Here is a 14,724-nt window from a genome sequence, read left to right on the forward strand (position 1 = left end):
ATAAGTTTTTATCATTAACATAAGTCTTACATTAATAATAAATGTATTATTATATTATAAGTTTAATTATAGGAATAATTAAGTCATAATATAATTTATTAAATGATAATACATATCACAAGTCTTTAACAATATTAATTGCTTTTATAACCATCTTCATTAATAATCTTCATTATTATTAAATTTTAACCAAAAGTTAATTTATAACCTAAGTTTCATTAACAACTTCCTCGGGTCATATCTTGAGCCTCGAGTGTAGGTTTTTGACGAGTCTTACATATATCCTCGTCTAATAAACCTTCCCGATACCTTAGGATGCTCAAGAACATTCAAATTTAGTTCTTCAAGTCGTGATGATTAGCCATAAACTCATCATCACTTTAATCCGATTCAAAATTCGTTTTAATCATTCTGGGTGATCCGTGGCTCGGATTTTGATGACCCGAACATGAAAGTTCATCCAATCATCAATCCTAAAACAATGGTACACCCCAAAATCTTAGATTATGGTCCCAAAGTCAAACCAAAACCTGGTTTCAAAAGATTATGCATTTCAATTTTATAAAACCTTGATTTATGCGTAGATTTTGATCCGTAACTCCAATTGACACGAACCCAAAACCAAAAACTATGTACTCAATGAGAGGAACACATTGAGACACATTAATTGTTCAAAAAAATTAGCCAAAGTTACTGATTTAATCCATTTATCTGCTGCCCCAAATTCAATCAACTGAAATCATACACAAATCAACATTTCTAAGCATAATAACAACATCACAACAACATACAAGTACCATAACATTAACATACATGTAAAATCAGTAAATGAAGAAATGAAAATTGAAAATCTAGGGTTTATGATTATACCCTAATCAAAGAACAAGTAGTATAGATGTGTAGAGCTTGATTAGAAGAATCCGAATATGCAATAAGCACTATGATCCAAGCAATAATTTTTCATGAATGATGATGATGTTGTAGGTGAAGTTGATGGCCAAAAATAGGGAGGAAGAAGAGAGAAAAACAATTTAGGTTTTGGCATTTTCTAAATGAAGTAGTGTAGAAAAGGATTAGGTTAAATGTTAAGTGCATAATTTACAAAATCAACCCCTTGAGCATGGTGTGGGGTGAACAGCCAAATTAAGGGTGGGAGTGGGCTCCCTTTACCCCATTTAAAGTATGGAACAATAGCTTCTGGCCCAGAAGCCCGAACGAAGCCCGATTCGCGAAAACACTGTTACACGATTAATTTTTCGGAAATAGCACGCACACCCGAAAAATAAAATATAGCAATATTTTATAACTTCATATGATATAAATATCATAGATAAAATAATTCGGATTTGAAAATCACGAAAATCTGATCGTTGGATAGAAATCCAAAATACGTAGAAACGTACGAATCTAAATATGAACACATATAATCATATAACATATACTAAGGAAAATATTATTATTGAAATAATAATATAAGTCATAGAAATAACGTGGGAAGAATACCAATTAACATAAGTTAAATATTAACGGAAAAGAATAACGGAAAAAGTAGGGTCGTGAAACTACCTACTCGTTAAAGAAAATTTCGTCCCGAAATTTTGAAGAGTGACAATCAACGGTACCAAACTGGAGAAAAAGTGAGGGTATCCATGTCCTAGGGGACTTTTGTGCGTAGAAGTGAGCTATTTACCTTGAAAGGTACTCGGGCGTATAAAAGTAAGAATATGTATACGACATTAATTAAGTTTCTTGATTTTTAGATCAACATATTGATTTCGTTTCTTGATTACACGAAGGTGTCATCTGAATTTATTTCCTCCAAGGGGATGATTATGTTTTTAGCCATGCCGACATTTCAGTAAGCTAGATGCATGAAATACATCATGAACATTACAAAGCTCATCTAAAACATTTAGTGTTTATGTCGCAATACAACGGATGACAAATAAAGTAGAATACATGGTGATCATAACCATACAATTTGATGTCTGAATTGTGCTAGCTACGGATGTTACTAATCCTTTAATTTCGACAGATAACCATAGGCATAATGAACCCGATATTTAAGAAATGTCTAATGTGAATAAATGAATTCAGATGCTAGTTGAAAAGTCACTAATCAGACTTTCATGTAATGCAAGCCATTATTATTTAAAGTGTCCTCAGAATGGTCTGAGTGAGCAATGAAAGATATCGTTCGATTTATCATACATGTGAACTTATCCTTGGAAGGAAAGAAAGCACATTTGTAGAATGTAACTACATAATCCAATTAGAGGTTGAAATGAAGGTTGAAAATCAACTAGAATAACATATAGTTGCAATCAACGAGGAAAGAAATATATAAAGTAACTATATAAGTGTTATCGATGTTTAAGGAAATTCCTTCAAAGAGGATAACAAGGATCATAGATTTTTGAAGTAATTTACATTACATTTCTGAAAGGAAAAAGCACGAAAGGTGTAATCTTTCAACGAGAGTGAACTCCTCGCACAACGAGCGAGTAAATCTAGGATTCATCCTTATCCTTAAGTTTATGTGCGGATGAAAAGAAACGTGAATCATTGGCTATAAAGAATAGTTGATCAGGTGAGAGAAATCTACGAAGTGATTTCTTGTACCTCAAATTATTGAATCATAGAATTGATGTTTACAAGGGTGTTGCTGTTAGCTGTGAAATATCTAGACTAGAAACTTCTCAAATGGTCTAGTTTAATATCTATTTGTGAAACCAATGATAACAGCAGTTGGGGTAGAAACCCGACCAGTGCCTTTTCTACAAACAGGGTGACCACTTAGCGTACCTCAGATACTGATGCTACGGCCCGTGTTTCTGCCATGTCCAATCCTAAAAAGGAAAAGTTGATGAGCACAAAGACTTATCAACCACTTTTATGGGATCTCCATCCAAGGTGGGGTAAAAGTTTTTAACAATGATTTTAATGGTAAGTTTCATCCTTAAACAAAAAATGGGAAGAACTGTGATCCAACACGTTGTAGAGTAACACGAAAATTTTAATATAATCAATCAAAGAAGTTTTGAAAAAGCTTTAAATGTTTGATGTGACAATATAACTGTAATGAAGTTCTTAGTAAAATTAAAGGTATGTAGAATGTGTAACATTTTTCAATAAAACAATTTGATTTAGTTAAACAACTCAATAAAGGAGTGGTTTTTTTAAAAAAAATTGAAGGTATAATTTAGTATGTACTAACCAAAATAGGTAAAGGTAAATCTATTAAATTGATTATAAATGTACATATATGATTTTATAAATTGCGTAAGTGCTATTGCTCAATTACATCATATATATATCTCGCAATATCGTGTAAAATACTCTCGAATCAAGGATAGTTAAGGCGGTTTCTACAAGTAATACACAAAGGTATGAAAAGTGTATTGGAAAGTGGTTTATAAAGAGTTTTGGTAAATTATGACCATTCTATAAGTTGTGATTTCATCATAGTTGATCCCGATACAAGTTATGGTCAAATTAGCGCTCTAAAATGATAAAACAAGGCTTCAGGTATGTTGGACGCCGTCCAAAATGATTGGGACGCTGTCCAAATGAAGGGAGATTTGGAAAAAATGAGACAGAACAATTCAGCACAACTGGACGCCGTCCAGATTTCTGGACGTCGTCTAGCCCTTTATGACTGGACGCCGTCCAGAAATCTGGACGTCGTCCAGGCCTTTACAACTGGACGCCGTCCAGAAATCTGGACGTCATCCAGAAGTAGGTTTCAGCCTACTTTTTGCTTTTGACCAACTTTCACCACTTTAAAAGTGTATTATTAAGAGAGATACGGACAGTTACAAAACAGAGGAGTTCCAAGACGATTTTAGGAGCAAAATTGGAGAATTCCAAGCTCTTGGAAGTGGCTTAACATCCAAGAATCAAGATTCAACACCTTCTCCATTCAAGATTCATTCTCTATTAGGTTGATTTCTTGTTCTTCACAATGAATTCTACTTATCAATTGATTGCTATTTTGTTTGTTAATATGATTGGTGGCTAAACTCTATAATGTTTGTCTAGATTAATAACTGAGGTATTGGATGTAATCTTATGGATTGAATGTATTATGTGTGATTAGATTAGAGCTTGAATCAAAGAACCATGCTTATTGATGTCAAATCATTTGTATCTAGTTAATTGATATGTTGTTGATAAAGAGAACTCTTGTTGATGTATCATATTGATTTACAATCAACTTGTCTTAGATTGATTGTTTACTTAACCGGACCAAGGGGGTAAATTAGATCAAAATGATTAGACGATATAGGAATGAATTGTGTAGAGCGAACGCAAAAGACAATTGTTATTCAAGCCTTTGATCTAGCTAATCAACTAGTCACAAACGAAAAGGTCTAGGTGATAGGGAACCCTCCACTTAGTAATTCTAGTTTGAGTACTTGCTAAAGAGAACTCTTGGCAAGTCGATTTGGGTGATTAGCATATATATATATCATAGTTATTTGGTTACAAACACGAGAACTATAGAGAAAAGGGAACCCTTGATCTTGTAATCGAGTTTGCGTGTTTACTAAGAGAACTCTTGGTAAATCTATTAGGTAACTTACACACATATTCATTCAATCAGGTCTTAACAATATAACTTACATCCAATACCGAGGGTAAAATATCTAGATAAAGATTTCGTATCTTTGATCTTAATCAAACTATCTTATTTGCTTTCTTTGCACTTGTTTTCATTATATAAACTTAAAAGACCAAAAATATTGTTTTTACTTTTAATCTTCTCTGATTTGGCTATATCGTTAAATAGCCACAAAAACACAATATCTTGTACCTTTAAGTTTCATTTACTTAGTTAATCATAATATAGTTCCTAATTCTAGTTTGACTAATCCAACTGTCCTTGGAACGATACACGGAACTAAACCATCATTTATACTACTACACGATCGAGTACACTGCCCGTTAGTGTGTAACAATCTTTAATTGGTATTTTTTCCATATTATTTCATACATTAATTCATATACCACGTTTTGCACATCAAGTTTTTGGCGCCGCTTTCGGGGACAGTTTTGTGTCAAAATAGAATTATTAACTAATTTATGATTAAGTAGTTTCTTAATTATTTTTAAATTATTAATAGTCTTTGAATTTTAACCTTATAGAATCGGTACGTTTAATAGTTTTTGTTAGGTGTGTGATTGACAGATTTTAGGTTGCATATGCCACATACCCGAAGTTCAGATTCTCCATTACTTACACCGCTTACGGAACCTAATAGAAAGCTTGGTAGGATCCCAAAAGAAGTACTTGAACTTTTTGAATCTTCATCAAAGCAGGAAACTTTTGATTCAGAATCAAGTACAACCAAGCCGAGATATTCTGAATTTGGTGAGCCCGTTCCTCCTCCAAAATTTGAAATGGAAGGAGAAGCAAGACCGGTGGTACCAAGATAATCAATGGCGGCCAAGATGAAGGCAACCCGAACCGGACAAGGTAGTGCTATTACTCCACCCACTGGTGAGGTAAATTTTGAAATAAAAGGACCTATTCTCTAAATGATTAATAACAGGTGTCAATTTGGTGGTGGTCCGAATGAAGATGCAAACGAATATATTTGTCTTTTTCAAGAGATATGTCTTCTTTTCAAACTTAAACCCGACACTGACCAGGCCATATTTTTAAGACTTTTCCCATGGACACTCCACAGGGAAGCACGAAGTTGGTTAGATTCATTGGCCGAGGCTACGATAGAAACTTGGGATGGTATGTTGGAAAAATTTCTTAAGAAATATTTTCCAGCTTCTAAGTCCGCGAGACTCCAACACGAAATTACCCAATTCTGTCAAAAGCCGATGGAAACCTTGTACGAAGCATGGAATCAATTTTCCAAAATACTAAGAGGTTGTCCAAACCATGGTTTGGATACCTTCCAAAAAGTCCAAATCTTTTACAAGGGTTGTGATGTTGCAACCCGAATTTCCATTGATCAAGCGTTCGGAGGTTCACTCATGGACAAAACCGAGCAAGAGGCTTATGAGATAATCGAGAAGCTAGCCGATTATTCTCATGAGTGGCATCAAGAACGACCAATTACTTGTAATGCTCAAGTCCAAAGCGCTGGTGCTTATGATGACCTTAGTTCCCTAAGTGTGAAAATAGACGGTGTTGCTCGAAACATGGACAAAATCACCAAGGAAATTCATAGTATGAAAGTAGGTTATGAATATTGTGGTGGTCTCCATTTAGGAAAAGATTGTGATGCCGGTTTAACAATGGCTCAAAAAGAAGAAGTGGCTTTCATAAGCCAAAGAAATAATAATCAATTTCAATGAAGAGCCCAATTTAACCGGAACTTCAACAACCCCTACAACCCTCAAGGTCAAAATTCCAATTACCAACAAGGGTCAAGTAGTGGGTTCCAACAACAAACTCTGGGTTTTTATCAAAAACCCCAACATGAAGATAAAAAGTCAAATTTGGAGAGTATGTTGGAAAAGTTGATTGCATCACAAACTCAGCTTGTCACAAACATAAACCAAACAAACGAGAAAAACGAACACCAGTTTAGAAACCAACAAGCCTCAATTCAGAATTTGGAGAAGCAAATGAGTGGTTTAGCTAGTTTACTTAGTGAAAGAAAACCAGGGAGTTTACCCGGCGATACCAATAAGAACCCCAAATGAGCATGCCAATGTTATCACCACACGGAGTGGTTTAACATATGAAGCTCCAAGGATGCCCGAAAATTCTGATTTCATTGTTCCGTTGAACCAAAATGATGAACTGGTTAAGGAGACAGAACAAGTGGTTGAAAAGGAAGAACGTGAGAAACCCGTAGTGAAGCCATATCAACCACCGCTCCCATACCCGAGGAAGCAACAACAAGAAAGGCTAGAAGCCGAAAGGTCAAAATTTCTAAATATGTTTAAACAAATTAACATAAATATGCCTTTCATTGATGTAATCTCAGGTATGCCCAAGTATGCTAAGTTCTTAAAAGACTTACTTACTAATCGGAAGAAAATAGAGGAACTTTCATCCGTCACCATGAATGCTAATTGTTCCGTAATCTTAATGAACAAAATACCAAAGAAGTTAGCAGATCCTGGGAGTTTTACCATACCATGTCTCCTAGGAGATTTGGAATGCATTAAAGCATTAGCGAATTTAGGGGCTAGCATAAATTTAATGCCTTATTCATTATATGTTAAGCTAAACCCCGGGGTACTAAAACCAACTCGAATGGCAATTCAACTAGCGGACCGCTCTATTAAATTCTCTCGTGGAATTTTAGAGAATATGTTAGTAAAAGTGGGTACCCTAGTATTTTCGGCCAATTTTGTAATTTTGGACATGGAAGAGGACACACGTGTGCCTCTTATATTGGGTCGACCTTTCCTCAATACCGCTAGAGCTATGATATATGTTCATGGGTAGAAATTGACCCTTAGTATTGAGGATTTTAAGGTTACCTTTTTCGTTGACCATGCCTTGCAATACCCTGAGTCTACTGATGACCAATGTTATTATTTACAAACCGTAGACGCATATTCGGAGTTGTTGCAGGAATTTACAGAATTGCAAGGTTCGGGAGAATGCATTTTGGCGGAAGGTGATGAAGAAAACATGGTGGAAGAAGTGGAGATGTTGACCACCTTGATGGCTAACGGTTATGAGCCAAATGATGAAGAATACAGAAAGTTGGATTTAAAAAATGAGTACCGATGTAAAACATCGATTGAAGAACCTCCCGTTTTGGAACTCAAGCCGCTTCCAAGTCACTTGGAATATGCTTACCTTCAAGAGGATTCTACTCTCCCGGTTATCATTTCATCCGAACTGTCTGTAAGTGAGAAGTCTAAACTTGTTTCCATGTTAAAAGCCCATAAACCGGATCTAGCATGGAAAATTCATGACATCAAGGGTATAAGTCCTTCTTATTGTACACATAAGATATTAATGGAAGATAACTATAAGCCATGTGTACAAAGACAAAGGCGACTGAACCCTGATATGCAAGAGGTCGTTAAAAAGGAGATTGTCAAACTCCTAGATGCGGGTCTTATTTACCCAATTTCGGATAGTCCTTGGGTGAGTCCGGTCCAATGTGTACCCAAAAAGGGTGGCATGACCGTTATCACCAATGAAAACGATCAATTAATTTCCACTAGGACTATCACGGGTTGGAGGGTATGCATTGATTATAGAAAATTAAATGATGCTACCCGAAAAGACCACTTTCCCCTTCCTTACATTGATCAAATGTTGGAAAGGTTAGCAGGAAAGAACTTTTATTGTTTTCTTGACGGTTTCTCGGGATATTTCCAAATCCCTATAGCACCCGAGGACCAAGAGAAATCCACCTTTACATGCCCTTATGGTACTTTCTCCTATCGACGTATGCCCTTTAGCTTATGCAATGCTCCTGCTACCTTTCAAAGGTGTATGGTAGCTATTTTTCATGATATGATTGAAGACTTTTTGGAAGTATTCTTGGATGACTTTTCAGTCTTCGGTGATTTTTTTGATTCATGTCTTCATAATCTTGAGCGTATGTTGATTAGGTGTGAAGAATCTAATCTTTTACTTAACTGGGAAAATTTCCTCTGCGGGACTTGACGTGGACAGAGCTAAAGTGGAATTCATAGCCAAATTACCACCACCGTCAAATGTGAAAGGTGTAAGAAGTTTTCTAGGGCACGCCGGTTTCTACCGTCGGTTCATTAAAGATTTTTCTAAAATTGCAACCCCGATGAACAAACTTCTTGAGAAAGACGCTCCATTTGTCTTTACGGACGAGTGTCTTAACGCCTTTAACCTCCTTAAAGCAAAACTAACGCAATCACCCATTCTCATATCGCCGAATTGGTCAATTCCATTCGAACTTATGTGTGATGCTAGTGACTTTGCTATTGGTGCCGTCTTGGGGCAAAGAATTGAAAAATATTTCCAGCCCATTTATTATGCTAGTAAGACATTGCAAGGAGCCCAACTTAATTACACTACCACCGAGAAGGAACTCCTGGCAATTGTCTTTTTGTTTGATAAATTCCGATCCTATTTGGTACTAGCAAAGACGGTTGTCTATAAAGACCATTCAGCATTAAAGTACTTGCTTGCTAAGCAAGATGCTAAACCCCGGTTAATACGTTGGGTCTTGCTTTTGCAAGAATTCGACATTGATATTAAAGACAAAAAGGGGGCCAAAAACCTAGCTGCCGATCACCTTTCTCGACTTGAGAACCTGAATCTTGAGGTTCTCCATGAGACTGCTATCCAAGATAACTTTCCGGACAAAAATCTCATGAAAATTGAGAAAATTGATGATCCCTGTTTTGTTGACATAGCCAACTATCTTGTTGGAGGGTACTTAGAAACCGGTTGGTCACATCAGAAAAGAAAAAAAATTCTTTAGTGACCTGAAATACTACTTCTGGGAAGACCCTTATCTTTTTAGGCGTTGCGCGAATGGTATGATTCGGAATTACGTTTCGGGAAAGGAATGCACTCAAATTCTTCTTGATTGTCACCGTGGTCCAACGGGTGGGCACTTTGGTCCCCAAATTATGGGGAGGAAAGTTTACGAGGCCGGTTTTTATTGGCCTACAATATTTAAAGATGCCTACGCCATTTGTAAGGCTTGTGACGCGTGCCAACGGGCTGGTCAAATCACTAAACGGGATGAAATGCCTCAACAAAGCATCCAAGTATGCGAGGTGTTCGATGTTTGGGGAATTGATTTTATGAGGCCCTTTCCAAAATCTCATTCTTATCTCTACATACTCGTAGCCATTGATTATGTTTCCAAATGGGCGGAGGCAAAACCTCTACCCACAAATGATGGCCGAGTTGTAGTAACCTTTTTAATGGAACTTTTCTCAAGGTTTGGCATGCCTAAAGCCCTTATCACTGACCGAGGTACCCACTTTTGTAACAAGCAATTAGAAAAGGTGTTGAAAAGATATGGAGTAATCCATAAAATTTCAATATCTTATCATCCCCAAACAAGTGGGCAGGTGGAGAATACCAATTGATCGTTAAAACGCATACTTGAAAAGACCGTTGGTGCGAATCTAAAAGAGTGGTCAGTTAAGTTAAACGATGCATTGTGGGCCTTTCGCATGGCCTACAAAACACCTATTGGAACCACTCCTTTCCGAATGGTATACGAAAAAGCATGCCATCTCCCGTTGGAGATTGAACACAAAGCGCATTGGGCGCTAAGGGCATGTAATTTGGATTACCAAGAGGCGGGTCAGTTACGTTTGACCCAGTTGAATGAATTAGATGAATTGAGGCTTGAAGCCTATGACAACTCTCTAATTTATAAGGAAAAGACTAAACAATGGCACGACAAGAGATTGAAAAATCCAAAGGAATTCATGGATGGAGATCGTGTCCTTGTTTACAATGCCCGTTTCAAGTTATCACCAGGAAAGCTTAAGTCCCGATGGTCGGGACCATTTGTTATTAGAAAAGTATACCCTTATGGTACAATTGAAGTGGTGAACTGGAAGGGCGACATTTTTAAAGTGAATGGCCACCGGGTCAAACACTATGTCGATGGTCCCCTGGAAATCGAAGACGAGGTTAGCCTCAACTTCGAGAACAAAGCCTAAATCAAAATGCGGACGAGTTAGGTGAACGACTCGTTAAAGAAGGTTCACGCGTGTAAATAGTGTGAATCAAGTGTTTTATGATTGGTTTGATTGTTTTTAATGTACAAAATGATCTATGATGATGATATGAGCTTTTGTGTGTTGAAAATGAGAATTTTTATGAGTTTTATGAAGATTTTGAGCCTCCAGACCATTGGGACGCCATCCAAAATCCCTTGGACGCCGTCCAAATTTAAAGGATTTTCGAAAAATAAAGTCAGTAGGTTTTAGTGTAACTGGACGCCGTCCAGATTTTTGGACGCCGTCCAGCTTTTCTTTACTGGACGCCGTCCACATTTCTAGACGCCGTCCAGCTCTTCAATACTGGATGCCGTCCAGAATTTTGGACGCCGTCCAGACACCTGACTAAAAAAAAAAACGCGTTTTAAAGGTTATCCAACCCATTTTTCAACCACACACACTTTTAACTCAGTTTTTTGTCTCCTAAAAATGAACCAACACCTAAAAACCCTAATTTCTTACTTCAAATTCGTGCATTCTTCCTTCAATTCCAAGCTTGAATCATGTTTTCTAGGGTATTGCTAATCTCTTTTCATACTTTTCTTTCTCAATTACTTGATTTGTATGTCTATATGCATAAATTACTGAAAGATAAGTGTGGGGTGTTTGATTTGCATGATTCTTGTTTAGATTAACATACCTTAGTTGTTTAATTACCCATTATGTCTTGATTTTGCAATAATTATATGTTTGATGGGTATGTTCATGATTCTAGGGTTTGTAGTGATTAAATCCGAAATTAGGGTAATTAATACAAGATTATTGAGTTTGTTTGTGATGTTTATGAAGCTTGTGAAAGGTTTAATTGTTATTGATGATGTAGATGTTAATTTGTGTAGCGACCCGACAAAATCGTCATTGACGGCGCCGCTAACTTAGGTCCCGTTACGTGGTCGTAGTCCTTATATGAGACTCGTTTGACCAAAATTACGTCGCATTCATTTGAAAAGTACAAGACTTGCAAAGTTCAGTTTACCAAAAGGATCGACAACAAGTTTAAGATTTACAAAAATAGTAATGTATAAATGAAATAACTTGCGACATAATTAATTGAAAATCACAGTTGCTATAAATAGTGTAAGTATGTATGTATGTTTGACTCCAAGCAAGAAATCAGAGTGTATGTATGTATGCTCGACCCCAAGCAAGTATGAAAGTACGCGGAAGCATGTATCAAATAGCCAAGTATGAACCTGAGAAACATATAGAAAACTGTCAACGAAAAACGTTGGTGAAATCATAGGTGTATTAATAAAAGTTATATTTTGAACCACAAGATTTAGTATTTCCATAAAATTGATCATCCAAAAGTTGCATTCCAAAAGTTGGTTCGCGAGCACCCAATTATCAATGCTTAACATTCCTTCCATAGAACCCCATCACAATAGTGTTAGAACATACACTGTTTCTCGAAAATATAATTCATTCGTAAACGGTAGCGAACCGTTTGAATGAGGGTTTGTCAAACCCATATGGATCCATACAACATAAGTTCTCGCTTACACCCGGCAAGTGTAACTAATGATAATCGAATTGAGGATTTTTTTTCTAAACTCGTTGTAGAATGTTTGTTTCATCGGACTTGTGTTCAAAACATAAAAGTAAGCAGTATAAGATGTAACAAAGTATATGTTTCTCAGCCCACGATTTAAAAGTATAAAAGTTGTTGAAAAGGTGGGACTATGATCTCACCTCGGGTGCACGAGTATAAAAGTACTTCACAAAGTAAACGTGTGCATGAAAGTTGCTTAGCCTTGACCTAAACAAGTAAGTTGTATCAATTAACCGGTTACGACACAAGGTCGGGTGAAATGTGTTCAATTAGTCCTATGGCTCGTTTCGACTCGATTAAATATAGCATGTGAATCAATTTGTCAAGTTTCATGCAAGATACAAGTATAGAAACAAGTTAGGAAGATTGCACAATCATTTGGTTAAGTTTGACAAAAAGTCGAACTTCGGTCGGTCAAAGTCAACGAAAAGTCAACACGTTTGGGTCGGGTCCCGAACTATTTTTCTGAGGTTTTTAATCATATATGAGCATGTTAGAACAAGTTACATGTGAATCGGAGGTGTGTAGCATAGCAAACATTATTCAAAAATCGACAAAGTTGGACAGACCACTTTGGCGCGCCGCGCGGGTATATGGCGCGCCGCGCCATTACCTGTGCAGAGAATTCTGGCAGTTTTTCACACTCAAGCACGAATCCAACTTCAAATACCCATAAATCCTAAACCGTAAACATCCAAAACAAGTATCTTATATCGTTGGAAAGGTATTTTGACAAGGAATACAACTAACTACTTTTCACCAAGCAAAGACATCAATTACAATAACCGAAAACTCGTCAATTGATCAATAAAGGTTTATTTTCAAAGTTTCAAGTTCCTCAAATGCATTTTAAGTTTCGGGAATCCAATTCACACATATGATATGCCGTTTTGAAGGTAATGAAACGTGCATTACAACTAAACACTTACAAATAACATTTCATGGCATTCAAGCATCAAAAAGTTCGTTTTAAGTCTATCAAACCCTAACCAAAATTCACAAAAATCAATATTCATGTTTTTGAAGTTTTCTTAGTCAACCTATGCATCAAAACGAAGCTAGTGATACTAGTAACACAATTAAAACATGAACTTTAACAATTTAACAACATTAACTCATCTAAAATCAAAGATTAAGCACACCCATTTTCAAGTTCATGCTAGTTACTTCAAAACAACAAATCGAGCAAATAAATCATATTTTCATGTTATACACGAGCCATAGACACTAACTAACACCATTTCAAGTATATAAAATGAATTTAGAGAAATTTAGTGTTTTAGAAACATTACCCAAACGAGATGAAGTTGGTACCAAAATGTAGAGGATGAAGAGAGGATCACGAATATGTAATTTGTTTTGTGATGAACTTCCTTGATTGAATTTAGATGATAAATCTTTGATGTTGGGGTTTGAGAGAAAACATGGAAGTAGCAAGAATGAGGGAGGTGGAATGGATGGAGGAGAAGGCCACTTTGACTATTTGACCTAGTCAAATTTTTGCCCACTTGGCAAGTTTAGTCCCTCAAGTTTCAAAGCGGGTGCGGGAATTAACCGAGCGAATATTTTAAAACGCTAGAGTAAACGAGTGATGTTATAATTAAATAACGGGAATATTATGAACGTTAGTCAACGGAAAAATACGAATTTAAATAATGAAAGATATTATTTTAAAAAAAAAGACAGTGTTAAAAAATAAATTTAACGCAAAAACGCGGGATGTTACATTACCTACACCTTAAAAGAAATTTCGTCCCGAAATTTAGTTGGAAGTAGTAGTCGTTGTTTCTTCCTCGAGATCTTGCATTGTCGGTTCTACGAATAAGTGAAGGTACTCCCTCGGGTATTTCAACGAACTTCGACAGTCGTGATTTTACGCTGGTTTAAAGTTTGGTTCCACGATTTATAGTTTCAACCGGTCCTCCTTGGTAGTGAGGTTTATCGTTGATAGTAAGTTCATCGAAGAGGATAACAAGTTCTTGTCTTGCAAGACACGCCTTTAAGTTTGATGCACAGAATGTAGGATGAACGGAATTTGTTTGAGTCGGAAGTTCGAAGCGGTAAGCAATGGGCACAACACACCCCAAAATTTCAAAAGGACTAAAAATATCGCGGATATAGCTTTCTACGTTTCCGAAATGGACTACACCTTTTCAAGGTGCAACTTTTAACGTTACACGGTTTTCCACATGGAATTCGAAAGGTTTATATCTAACATTGGCATAGCTCCTTTGGCGACTACGGGCCGTCTCGAGCCTTTCTCGGATTGGAAGGAATTTAACGGTTACTCCATGAATGAGTCCAGGTTCGGTGACTTGATTATCATTTACTTGGTTCTACAAAAGGAGAATGACGTTTCCGGTCATATAAGATTTCAAAAGGTGTGACGTTAAGACTTGAATGATAACCATCGGCGTAAGAGAATTTAGTAAAGACAATGACTTTTCTCAAGAAATTTTGAAGTCGATAACACGAATTCGTTTTATGATTTCCAAGGTTTGAATCGT

This window comes from Rutidosis leptorrhynchoides, chromosome 11 (genome assembly GCF_046630445.1).
Source record: "Rutidosis leptorrhynchoides isolate AG116_Rl617_1_P2 chromosome 11, CSIRO_AGI_Rlap_v1, whole genome shotgun sequence".
NCBI lineage: Eukaryota > Viridiplantae > Streptophyta > Magnoliopsida > Asterales > Asteraceae > Rutidosis > Rutidosis leptorrhynchoides.